Here is a 13,329-nt window from a genome sequence, read left to right as displayed (position 1 = left end):
CACACCCAACTGGATGACAAATGCCACAACCACCTACACTATATTGCCAAAAGTATTCGCTCACCCATCCAAATTATCAAAATCAGGTGTTCCAATCACTTCCATGGCCACAGGTGTATAAAATTAAGCACCTGGGGATTCTTGTGAAAGAATGGGTCACTCTCAGGAGCTCAGTGTGATAGGATGCCACCTGTGCAACAAATCCAGTTGTGACATTTACTCGCTCCTAAATATTCCACAGTCAACTGTCAGCTGTATTATAAGAAAATGGAAGTGTTTGGGAATGACAGCAACTCAGCCACGAACTGGTAGACCACGTAAACTTCTGAAGCGCATAGTGCGAAGAGGTCGCCAACTTTCTGCAGAGTCAATTACTACAGACATCCACCCTTCATGTGGCCTTCAGATTAGCTCAAGAACAGTGCACAGAGAGCTTCATGAAATGGGTTTCCATCGTCGAGCAGCTGCATCCAAGCCATACATCAAGTGCAATTCAAAGCGTCAGATGCAGTGGTGTAAAGCACGTCGCCACTGGACTCTAGAGCAGTGGAGGTGCGTTCTCTGGAGTGAAGAATCGCACTTCTCCATCTGGCAATCTGATGGACGAGTCTGGGTTTGGCGGTTGCCAGGAGAATAGTATTTGTCTGAATGCATTGCAAGTGTAAAGTTTGGTGGAGGGGGGGATTATGGTGTGGGGTTGTTTTTTCAAGAACTGGGCTTGGCCTCTTAGTTCCAGTGAAAGCAACTCAACATACCAAGACATTTTGGACAATCCCATGCTCCCAACAGTTTGGAACTGGCCCTTCCTCTTCCTACATGAAGTGCACCAGTGCACAAAACAAGGTCCATGAAGACATAGATGGCAGAGTCTGGTGTGGATGAACTTGACTGGCCTGCACAGAATCCTGACCTCAACAAGACGACTGGTCAAATGGTCAAAAATCTCCATAAACACAATCCTAAAATTGTGGACAGCCTTCCCAGAAGTGCTGAAGCTGTTCTAGCTGCAAAAGGTGGACCAACGTCATTTTGAACTCTATGGAATAGGAATTGGATGTTACTTAAGCTCATATGTGAATCAAGGAAGGTGAGCGAATACCTTAGGCAGTATAGTGTATGTCTGACCTTTGCGCAGAACATACGTGTGTAACATTAGTGTTACGAGTGTTACACCTCCCCAGTCTAGGTATAGCTCTTTCACTTAATTTTGGCAAAGTCTGTATTTGTCTGCGTTCTCTGTCTGCGTGAGGCCTTCTCTTCCATGGTTCCTGGACTTTTGTGCTTTGAGCAGCCAGTCCGGAATGATGTGGACAGAACGATCATCAGGAGTAGTCATAACGGGCAGAGCCAGACCTGAAACACACAGGGCAACGAAACGTCTACAGACAGCAATACCACGCATGAAGCCCACAAAAACAACAAACCACAGGCGACCACACAGGGTCATAACATAGAGTGTATATATATATATATATATATATATATATATATATATATATATATATATATATATATATATATATATATATATATATGGTCTGTGGTGCAGTGATACATCTTATGCCTTCCCAATTTTATACTACACATTGCATGTGGCAGGTTAGTACACAAATATTATCATGCTGCATTGTTTTGAATAGATTTAGTTGATATTATCTTTTACAAATGTGGGTGAAGCTGTGGTTTTAATACGCTGTGGTTCCCTAGCTTGCTTGCTTGCATGTCATATTCTTATTTTCACAGCCTGTGGTCACGCACATTTAAAGTCCAGTTCCATTGCCACCATTGTTACTGTACTCGAGCCATTGTCCAACCAACAGGTTGTTCACTGCTCCCTGTGTCCCAGCCATTACAGTTAAACAGTGTGAGAAGTTACACAAGTCTGACTGACTTCATTACAACCCACATGCGTGATGCTAACAGGCAAAGTTTATGCTTCCAATGCGTTAGCCTTGTATCCCTAGTGCAAAATTACATACATATTTTGCACTAGGGATACTAATGTTTAACCCTCACTGGGCACCATGCAGACTTGATGGTTTTGCGGCAGGCCTTAGGGTACACAGAATCCGTTCGCTAAAGCTGATCTGAGTACAGCACTTGCCACAGTATAATCAATTGTCCTCAATTCCAAACTAGTATGAGTTTCATACAGTGCACTATAAATCAACCTCCATTATTCATCTTTCCTTTGGGCTGTGTCCAGTTTTAAATGTCCTACATTGTTCCAGATTTGTTTGTGTGTTAAGAAACAAGTGGGGAAACGAGGAATAGAATCTTAAATTGGCACTCTCCATCTTAAATTGGCACTCTCCTCCTGAGAACTTTGTCACAGTATATGCGTAAATGCTGTAGGAATCCAGCCTGGAAACCACCCTGCTTGTGGGAAACTATGAATATTTGTAATTTCATCAACATTTCAGAAACTGAATTATTCCTTTGACAGGATGAGGGTTCTATCATGGTGATTCATATACTATGTGGATAAACTGACACATGATCCCAAATGTTGTGGCAAGCAGCTCATGGTAAATCCAGCCTTGTAAGTTCGGAGTTCTAAACATTTTGGACCATAACACTGAGAATGTCTTGTCTTTGTAAAATAGTAATTTTTTAATGGTACATTTTGCTTATGTTCATATAACGAATGCTCAATTCATTCTAGGTGGTCTGTAAATGTTCAGCCAGCATTAACAGAGACCGTGATGTGCCGCACTCTCTCTAGAACAGGGGTGCCCACAGTTTTCAGCTTGCGAGCTACTTATAAGATGACCAAGTCAGAAAGATCTACCGGGGTGGCGGCGAACGTAATTTGTTGAGCTGGGGGGGGGGGGGGGGGGGGGGGGGACGCCGTTTCCACGTTTACCTCACGTTCTCCTGACGCCGTTTCCATGTTTACCTCACGTTCTCCTCACGCCCTCCTGACGCCGTGTCCATATTCATCTCCCTCTCTTGATACCGTATCCATATTTACCTCACGCCCTCCTGACGCCGTGTCCATATTCATCTCCCTCTCTTGATACCGTATCCATATTTACCTCACGCCCTCCTGACGCCGTGTCCATATTCATCTCCCTCTCTTGACGCCGTGTCCATATTTACCTCATGCCCTCCTGACGCCGTGTCCATGTTATCCTCACGTCAAGCCACCAAGGTCCCATTTGTTCTATCACTTTCATGAAACAATCTACTGCGGTGCTGCAATAACACTTGTAGCACGGTGTGTGTGTGTGTGTGTGTGTGTGTGTGTGAAATGTGAAATGATTAAATCATCTTGGCAATTGCATCTATCTACATAGTAATGCAATCAATGAGTGTAGTGCATGGCTATTTTGAAAAAAAGGCCAATAATATCTCAAGCATGCAGAGGAGTTTGAGAGGGCCCTGTACTAATAGTGGTTCATTTGAAATTTAAATATCAAGTTGGATGATTTATGTAGTGGTGAAGCTTGTTCTGGAGTGTTCTAGAGTGTTCTGGAGTGTTCTGGAATGCCCTCGATATGGTTCATGTGTAGTTGTATTGCTCTCGTTTTGAACGTGCTGAGCAGAACGTTGGTAGAGCAAGTTAGGGAAGGGGGTTAGAGAGCGTGTGAGTGAAGATGAATGAGAGAAGACAGGGCTGAAGGATTTAAAAACATTAAGGCTGTTCAGAACTGGCTCATCGGTAGACAGGAAGTCAGTCATTACCTGGCTGAGTGGGTTCCTGTGGTGACTGCTGTTAATAACACAGGTCAAATCTCAGTTGGGGTAATGTGTCCCAGCAAAACCACCCTTGTCAAATTAGCTCCAATCTTGGTGTTAAACACAGTTGTAAGAGCCCTGTGTAGGCATAATAAGACATATAACTTTAACAGGACAATAACTCCTTTATGCTACTTACTGTTATTTATACTGTAATTTTACTGTAATAACTAACAGTAATGTTCTATACTGTTTTTATATAATATATAAATATTTATAATATTTATATTGTTCTTATACTGTCCGTTAATCTGTTAGTACTTGTAGTATACTGTTAGTTATTTATACTGTAGAGGAGAGTGAGGTGAAATGTGTCAGTTTGTACTTTAAAGTGAGGCCATAACAGTAATGCTTCCAACTAAAATATATACATATATTTCAGGATGTGAGCATACCTGGGAATTTATTTTAATGTCAGAAAATAAGGTTCAGCACCAAATGAACACAAGAAATTCAAATGAAGATCAAATTGACTGCAATTCTGTTCACAGATCTGGCCTACTACATAACATCCAACATGGTTGTAGGATTTGGTATTGCCTGCAAAGTTCACAATGACAAAGTCATCATCATCATCATTTGGGACATCTGAACTCTGTCAGTGGTGTCGGTAAATGAAATGCAAGTGTCACTTTTTTCTGAGCTACTGGAAATGTCACATAGATTTAGTGACAAAATGTAAAAATACAATGTATCATTACAATAAAATAATGTTTAAATATTCATAAGTGGGGTGAGTTGTGCCACTGGCACAACTTAACCCAGGCCCTTTGGCACAAATCACCCCAAACCCACCTTTTTGAAAAAACAAAGCACCATCCAGCAGTTTTGAGCTAATATCATAAACTGATAGTGTAGCTTACCAAAGCACTAAAACACATATGAAATATTCTTAAACTTGTCTATAACTGTTCAGACACAACAATAAAAAACATTGACCACTGAAATTTAACTTTGAAAGGCAAAAAAAAAAAAAAAAAAGTAAAAAAGTTCAAAAGTTTGTTGAACTTAAGATGTGCTTAACTAATGTAATGAGACTCTTCTTTGCAGGATGAGTAAAATGGCGAAATGCATGGTCACATGTTCAATGTCTTCTATGGTTGCACAGAAACAGGGTGGCACAACGTCCCCGCTGGCACAAATGACCCCACTCTCCCCTACTTATACTCTAATGTGATGTATACTGTGTGGAAAGGTTGTGTCTAGACAGATCTCCAGCACACAGAGTAATATAACCGATCTAAAATTGAAGTAAGTTCTTTAACGTTCAGTAGAGGATAAACAGACAAGAATGTAATTTGTTACTTTAACAAATTTCAGTATGAATAGTCATCCAGGGGTACATTATTATTTTAACTTTAACATAATGTGGTGATTATATGAATGTGCTGGCTCATGTAGAATGCTGTAGAATGTCAGTGTAGTTTTATGGATGACTAGTTTTCCTATGAGTCATTCCTCACTCTTTAACACCTCCGGCACGACATGTCTGACACCCAACTAACGTGTTACCGAGAGAAGGTGTGAAGAACCTGGTCTCCAGCTGAACACATGCAAACCAGAGGGGACCTTAAAGAACTTTTGTTGACCTCGTGTCTGGATAAGCTGCTGTTTTTTTTCAGTTCAAATGCACAGTGGAGCATAGCTCCTGCTCAAAAGAGGAAAAATACACAGTACCTAAGCAAAAATAAAGACTGCAAAAGGACTCTTGCTGGACTGTTGGACTGGCCAACCCTGATTCTTATTGGACAACTGGATGTGTGTGACTTCTACTGGACAACTGTGACTTCACATTACCTTGAATTAGATGAATGTAAGCACTGTTCAGACAGAAAAGGAAAATGTGTGTGTGCGTCTGTGTTTTCAGCGCGTGGTACGGGCATCATTAACTCACCCTGGCAAGGACTTGAGTCACAGTATGTCTATGATGTCATATCATAATACACTGGAATCTGACTAGAAGCTCTTGCTGCAGACACTGGAGCCTAGAACATTCCACAGCTCAATTAAAAGCTAATTGGTATTTCCATCTCACTGAAAACACACATTCGTGTAGGACTGCACAAACTGAACTGAAATTAGTTATATGTAGTTAACTCTTCAGTTTAGCTTAGTGCTTGGTAGTTCATATTTTGGGCCTAGTGTTCAGCATGCATCTTAAATGCTGGAATTGTCTCATGCAAGTTAACAGTCATTCCCGCTGTCCTATTTTACAGTGATTTGTGTTACAATGTCTTCAAGCAGGAAACGTGAGTTTTTCTGAGAACATGGAATGTCTTAGTTCACTGTGAGCTACAGAGATGTTTTCCACTCAGGCATCTAGATCAGGAAGCCAACACAGGTGCATGTGGGATTCACAGACAGCAGTGCGGCACCATGGGAAAAGTGCTAGTTTTGGCGGAAGCGTGGCCATATTCTCTGGCAGGTCTTCCATTTGTTTGGATGTTTCCCTGGTCATGTAAGAGGCTAGGAATGTGGGTGGAGGGACCTGGTTCAGGATCTTCTCTGTAATAGGCAACATCTGTCCAAGCATATCCTTCCACGAGATCTTTGGTCCAGAATGGCTCCACTGTTGTGTTCACCCTCCAAGACACCACCTCCCCAAACATCTAAATCATTCACCTGAATCCTCTTCTTACTGCTGTCATGAAAACGCTGTGACAGATGGATTTTTACAGTCAGCATTCATCAGGACAGATAAGGTACCGTACTATACTTGATCGGCTGTGCTTGTCCAAAGCAACATTCCAGAGTCAGGCATGAAAATCTGTCACCTTTCGGCGAAATTCACCGTTTTGAAGTTGAAAAGGGTGACCTACGTGAATCGTGTAGATCCGATGAGTTTTTTGTTGGGGGGGGGGGGGGGGGGGGGTCGGGAGATTATATTTTAATTATCATATTGACTTAATTAGCAAACAGCACTTCCGAAATTGTCTATTTCAATGACAGTGGCCAGCAGTTTCCGCCCAGAACCATCATAGAGGCCAAATAGCGTTTCAATCATACGAACGTTCTTCATTCATGTTATTCATTTACTGCTAAGCGGGACGAGAAGCAGGACCTAGTGCTACACCGCGGACAAGTCAGAAGAGCGTACATTTACCACTACATTTACCAGATCGTACATTTACCACTACATTTACCAGATCGTACATTTACCACTACATTTATCAGATCGTACATTTACCACATCGTACATTTACCACTACATTTAGCACATCGTACATTTACCACTACATTTACCAGATCGTACATTTTTAATTGGGTGGATTTAATTGGGTTATTAATGGTTTCAATCGTTTTCATATTTTGCGGTAAAACAAAGTTACTGCCGTTCGCTACAGCGTTGAACACTGTCAGATCTAGCCACAAGCTCCTGTGATAAATAGGTAGATAGATAGGCCTATTAAGTTCGCGTCAACCCCGTGTAGTTAACGGTGACATAAAATAAGGAACAAGATTTTTTTCTAGTGTGTCTGTAGTTGTAACTGGTGAATCCAGGGACGTGTGAGGATCACATTCGCACCAGGGCTGAAAAGGTTGAAGATGAAGTTGTAAACTCTTGTCGTTTGAGTCTACCCTGTGCTTTAGCTCATGTTAGAAAATAAAAACACGCAAACCTGGTATTTTTACAATAATTTTCGCCGCTGATGTATGTATTAGTTCATTAAGACGTAATGGTTTTGACTGAGCCATCCGGAATGGCGAAAGCGGCTTCTTGCGTTTACGGATTGCGTTTACATTGAATCCATTGACATGACAGTCAAAAAAAAATTTTTTTATGGATTTTACTATATTTTACGGAGCCCGTAAGGTGACATCATGTAAAAAATAAATAAATAACGCGTGGCCACGACTTATTAACGCGTGGGAACGAGATACTAACGTCGCCTTTCACACGCGGCAACAAAGTTTATTTTTTCACAGCAAAGCAAGCAGATCCCAGGGATGTTCGCGAACTGACTGCCCAAGGAAGGTAAACCTGGCTTTATATAAAGTAATACTTAATTATCTTGTTCGCACGCGTTACTAAGTCGTTCGCATGCGTTAGTAAGTCGTGGCCACGCGTTATTATATTTTTTACATGACGTCACCTTACGAGCTCCGTAATATTTGGCATCACCTGTCGCTGTATCCCCGTACACCAGCAGCCACCCCCATCCCACCCCCCCGTCGCAGTATACCCATGACGTCGCATGTCAACGCCCCGTCGCCGTATCCCCATGACGTCACATGCCCCGCCCCCCCGGTCTTCTCACCTTTTTAACCCCTGACCCATTTTCATGCCTGCAGAGTAAATGTGTATATTAGTGTGCTGAGAAGGAGACACGGGAAACAATAAAGGACTAGATGGAAAAGGAAGGACCTGCTTCCTGGCCAATGGCAGTCTGGACATTTCCTGAGGAAACCACCCAGTGAAAACCACAGGCCTCCTGGAAGATTCCCAAGCCAGTATGATAGGCCAGTTCCATACATTTCTGACCATGCAGTCAATTTCTTCTCGTCACCTACAACTAAATTTAACCTAAGGAAAAATCTTTCTGAATTAGGTTTACTCGGAGTTCGGTTCATGTTTTTGACATAATAATGTAACTATAACTAAACCCATAGCTTCTACGATGCGTGTCTGCAGTTTCTAGAACATAATATCAAGTTTACAAAAAAGCTGGAGTAAAAGTAATAGGTAGTAGTAGGTAAAACTGGCTACATTAGAGTGAAGGGGAAAAACAGTCCAATTTTCCACAGTGCCATTTTAATGGTCTTGACACAAAACCTGTGGCAAGCATCCTGAGGTTCTGTCCTTCTTGTAATAATTGCATGATTTATGATGAACTAGCGTGGCATCTTAAACGCGGCCCTGCGTTTATTTGGCCATTCCGGAGAGCGGGTATCCTGTTGCTCTGTGGTCTGGGAGAGACGGCAGCGGTGGGCTGTTTTGACTGGTGCTTCTCCTCTCAAATCAGAAGGAGCCGTGGAGGTGTCTGGGTCCAGGGCCTCCGCGCAGGAAAAAGTCGCTGACTCACAGTCTGATCATCCAGCAGTCGGACCACACATCCCGAAAGTGCTTTCTACTGAACAACTGACACAGGTAGTCACACTCCAGGGGAGGAGAGAAACTGCATGTTTTTCCATTTCTTGTCTTTTCTCCAATTCCTATCCTGTCTTTTTTCCCTGAAGATCGTCTGGATGTGTACATGCCAGAATTTCGGGATTCCGGTCTATAACATGGGACACCAGGAATGATTTCGGAATTCCAATGAGCGACGTCCTTTGTTGAAGTGTAAAATGTGTACACACATCAAGCATCTCAGGAGAAAGGGATGGTGCGGCAGAGATGAACCCTGTGAGCACCACTTCTCCTGCCAAATTCTGCATTCTCCTACTGTTTCTGTATGATGGTCAACAGGTAAGACACAGAAACAGGGCAGGGCAGACATGTTAAGGTTGTCATTGGTGTTAGAAGTGATTACAGACGTTTGGTCAGGCTGGAGAGATGAGCTTATCTCAGGCAGTAAGATCAGCACTGTGATCAAAGTTCAGTGCTGAGAATTCTACCACACCAAAATGGAGCTGGGAGGGGTGTTAAGCTGACAGGCGTTCACCCATCCAACACGCACGACTGGGAAGATCTGGGAAATCTGGGAATGTCAAGCAGCAAGTCAAGTGAAAGAGAGAGAGAGAGAGAGAGAGCGCAAGAGAGAGCGAGAGAGAGAGTGAGATGTATCTGTGAAGCAGGCCCTTCCCTGCAGTACGCAGTGGTGTTTGTGCATGGGCTCCCTCTCACGGCGATCAATCCTTTCGTAAGCCGTGTTGAATAGTTCTGCTATTAGTGGACATGGTTTTGATTAGTCTTGCCACCCGCCCCATAAATACAGAGTCGTCCTTCATTTGACAATTAAATGTGTTCTGTATTGAACCTATACCGGGTGCGATTTGTTCCATATTTCCATAAATGTCCAATACACGTGTAATTAGATCCTCTCCAAAGGAAAAAAAACCCTGTCAATCATACAATTGGCACTGCCTTAGCTTTGGGAAACTGACCTCGGCACAGTCAGAGTGCCTTTACTGTAGATGACTAACCTCAGCACAGTTGCCAAAGCACTTGCAGTAGTAGGTGTTCCTCAGTGGCCCCAGAGTCATTGCAATGCACAGAATCATGGGAACTCAGCATTTCGAGAATGATGGTCTTAATCATCCATATTTGTGCAAGAAATGGGACGTTGTTTTCATGATTAATATCTGTTTTCACTGCTTCAATGGAATGGTACCAGCCCTTGAAAGCGTCCACAGCTGAAACCAAAATATTCAGTTGCAGCTTTTCTGTCAAACATGGGAGACGCGCAGTATTTCCTTATGCTACTTGCCATGTAAACATACGATCAGGATTCATGGACAATTTAACAGCAAAATACGCACTCAGCACCTTGGTACTGCACAGAGATTGTTTGCTTCTGTCTGACAGAAATCAACAAATAACTGCTGGGATTTGTCGTTCTCCCTGATTACCTTGAAAATGACACATTTATACTGGCCCAGGAACGACGCTGACCAGATATGGACATTTTTGACTGCAGTAAAAACGATTTCAATTCTTAACAAGATTTGTACTTTATTGCCATTTTTTTTCTCGCTTAGCTAAATTCCAGCCAAGAATCACAGATGGTGGCAGGAGAAATATGATGAAGGTCTGAACTTGGATCCATGGTTAAATAAACAAAACTAATTGTTACTTTAATGCACTAGTTGCTTTGGGGCCTATTCAAGCTGACTGAGATCATAAGATCAGTAGATCATCTGAATTTGCTTCCTTGGCAGCAAATTCCTGTTTGGCCTTTAAGGACTTTGTGTTGTATGTATGTGTGCTTCAGGCCATAGATTTGTGTTATGATCCTTTTCAGTACTACAGGAGACATCTCTACCACATTGGCTCCCTTTACCAAATTAAAGGTGCAGTGTGTAAGATTTAGGAGGGTCTTTCAGCAAAAAGGGAATATGGTGTACAAAACCAATGTTTTTAATAGTGTTTATCATCTGTTACTACAAATTGTTGTGTTTTTGCATAGAATGAACCACTGATATCTACACAGGGAGTGAATCTGCTTCTGCCATGTTTCTACCGTAGCCCAGAAAGGACAAACATTAGTTATAGGGACTACCTCTTAGGTTTTACACTAAAGCAGCAGTGTGAATTTTATGGTGCTATAGTTAGATGATGTGTTTGCAGCTGATGCTAGTTTTTGCATTTTGTGTTGAAAGAAGTTTGCAAATGCAAATTTTGACGAATGGAGGATCATATTTTAGAACCAAAAAAAAAAAAACAGATTCCCAAGTGTAAAAAGAGGCAAAAATATAGCGCAAAATCAAATCAGTGTGATTGAAATTGCTGAAAAGGGACAAATGTTTTCAGAGTGATGTTGAAGTTGCCTGTTAGACTGGTGACTTTCCATAACAATCGAAATGCAATTTGCTGTTTGACAACTGCAGCTGAAACATGACCATGGACATAGTTGCCAAAAACTCTAACCTTTTTTCCTTTGGTTAAATGAAAAACAGCCAATTGGTTGTAGGATTGCGATTTTACATTTATGCGGTAAAACTAGAATCTACCCTCACTGGCCACTTTATTAGGTACATCTTGCTAGTACCGGGTTGGACCCCCTTTTGCCTTCAGAGCTGCCTTAATCCTTTGTGGCATAGATTCAAGAAGGCACTGGAAACATTCCTCAGAGAGTCTGGTCCATATTGACATGATACGCAGTTGTTGCAGAATGGTTGGCTGCACATCCATAATGTAAATGTCCCATTCCACCACATCCCAAAGGTGCTCTATTGGACTGACATCTGGTGACTGTGGAGGCCATTCGAGTACAGTGAATTCATTGTCGTGTTCAAGAAACCAGTCTGAGATGATTCGCACTTCATGACATGGTGCGATATCCTGCTGGAATAAGAAGATGGGTACATTGTGGTTATAAAGGGATGGACATGGTCAGCAACAATACTCAGGTAGACTGGCGTTGACACAATGCTCAATTGGTACTAATGGGCCCAAAGTGTGCCAGGAAAATATTACCCACACCATTGCACCACCACCAACAGCCAGTTGTTACAAGGCAGGATGGAATCATGCTTTCATGTTGTTTACACCAAATTCTGACCCTACCATCCGAATGTCGCAGCAGAAATCAAAGACTCATCAGACCAGGCAATGTTTTTCCAATCTTCTATTGTCCAATTTTGGTAAGCCTGTGAGCATTCGCGCCCACAAAACTGCCACTCACAGGATATGATCTCTTTTTTTGAACCATTCTCTGTAAATCCTAGAAATGGTTGTGCATGAAAATCCCAGTAGATCAGCAGTTTCTGAAATACTCAGACCAGCCTGTCTGGCACCAACAACCATGCCACGTTCAAAGTCACTTAAATCACCTTTCTTCCCCATTCTGATGCTCGGTTTGAACTGCAGCAGATTGTCTTGGCCATGTCTGCATGCCTAAATGCACCGAGATGCTGCAATGTGATTGGCTGATTCGACATTTGCGTTAATGAGCAGTTGGACAGGTGGACTTGCACTGTAAAAAATCTTTGTTTGCTTATGTTCCGTGAATATAAAAATTAATGTGGGCAAAGCATGAAACATAAAAATAGTTACTCCAAAAACAAAAAACGGGTTGTGCCATCAGCTGCTGCATTTTTACCATTCAACTTAATTTTTTGTGTTCAGTGAATGAGCATTATGGTTCTCAGTCAACATGTGAAGTCCAAAGAAAAAAACTCTGTTGGGCGAGCAATAGTGGTAGTGGTGAAACTAATGCGCATGTTCAAGAGAGACGATTTTCTTGGCGCCTTCTGCACCAAAACTATAATGAAGACCCAGCATTTCACCATTTATCTAGAGGACTTCAAACGTTTACTGAGTGAAGCTAATGTGGATCTTTACTAAGCTAACACAACTAACTTGGTGGTGTTTGTTGAGTTTGAATTTTGAACTAGGTCGTATTTCAACATATTTTCCAAACGTATAGTTATCAAAATTAGCGCTAAGCCAACAAGTTGTTTTTCAGTGTTTAACTTTGCTATGAGTTTAGTAATGTTAGTGCTAATACTGTCGTGGTTGACAAGGACAAGCTACCGATTAACGGTTAATTAACCGTTACGTGTTAACTGTCCGTTTCGAATTTTAGTTACCTCACTTCAGCAAACTGTTAGCATGCGGACAAACGTTAGCTACCTAGCTAGCTAGATCTGCGCAGTAATTAAGCATTTGCTGAAGCCCAATCGATTTCTAATTAAATACTTATAGCTGGGGGCAATTTTTAGATACTTTTTCCAACCACATACAGCTCCGTGGTGAGTTCCCCCCGTTTCCCTGGATGTGTGTTGTATGTGTGTTAGTGTCCCCCCTCCCTTAGAATCAGTGTTTTTGCCATTTGTTTTTGCCGTTAGCGTATTGCTAATAAAATAGCATTGAGCTAACGTTGGTATCATGGCTCATTCTTGTCCTCCTGACTCGACAACGTTTCAATTTTTATTACATTTATAAAGCAGCTCTCATATGCCTGTTTGGTAATATTTTATGTTTAC

General features: G+C 41.9%; 1 long non-coding RNA gene across 1 annotated transcript in view; it reads left to right on the top strand.

The window, feature by feature from the left end:
• LOC143485554 (uncharacterized) overlaps positions 1–13,329 on the top strand; it is an 18,510-nt gene extending 5,181 nt beyond the window's left edge. The window contains exons 2-3 of the long non-coding RNA XR_013122920.1: positions 8,706–8,830; positions 8,920–13,329. This is a non-coding gene — a long non-coding RNA (uncharacterized LOC143485554). The remainder of the gene's footprint in view (positions 1–8,705; positions 8,831–8,919) is intronic.

The sequence above is a fragment of the Brachyhypopomus gauderio genome, unplaced genomic scaffold (genome assembly GCF_052324685.1).
Source record: "Brachyhypopomus gauderio isolate BG-103 unplaced genomic scaffold, BGAUD_0.2 sc37, whole genome shotgun sequence".
In the NCBI taxonomy this organism is placed as follows: Eukaryota; Metazoa; Chordata; class Actinopteri; order Gymnotiformes; family Hypopomidae; genus Brachyhypopomus; species Brachyhypopomus gauderio.
The sequence above is the reverse complement of the archived record's forward strand: the minus strand, read 5'-3'. Positions and strand labels throughout refer to the sequence as shown.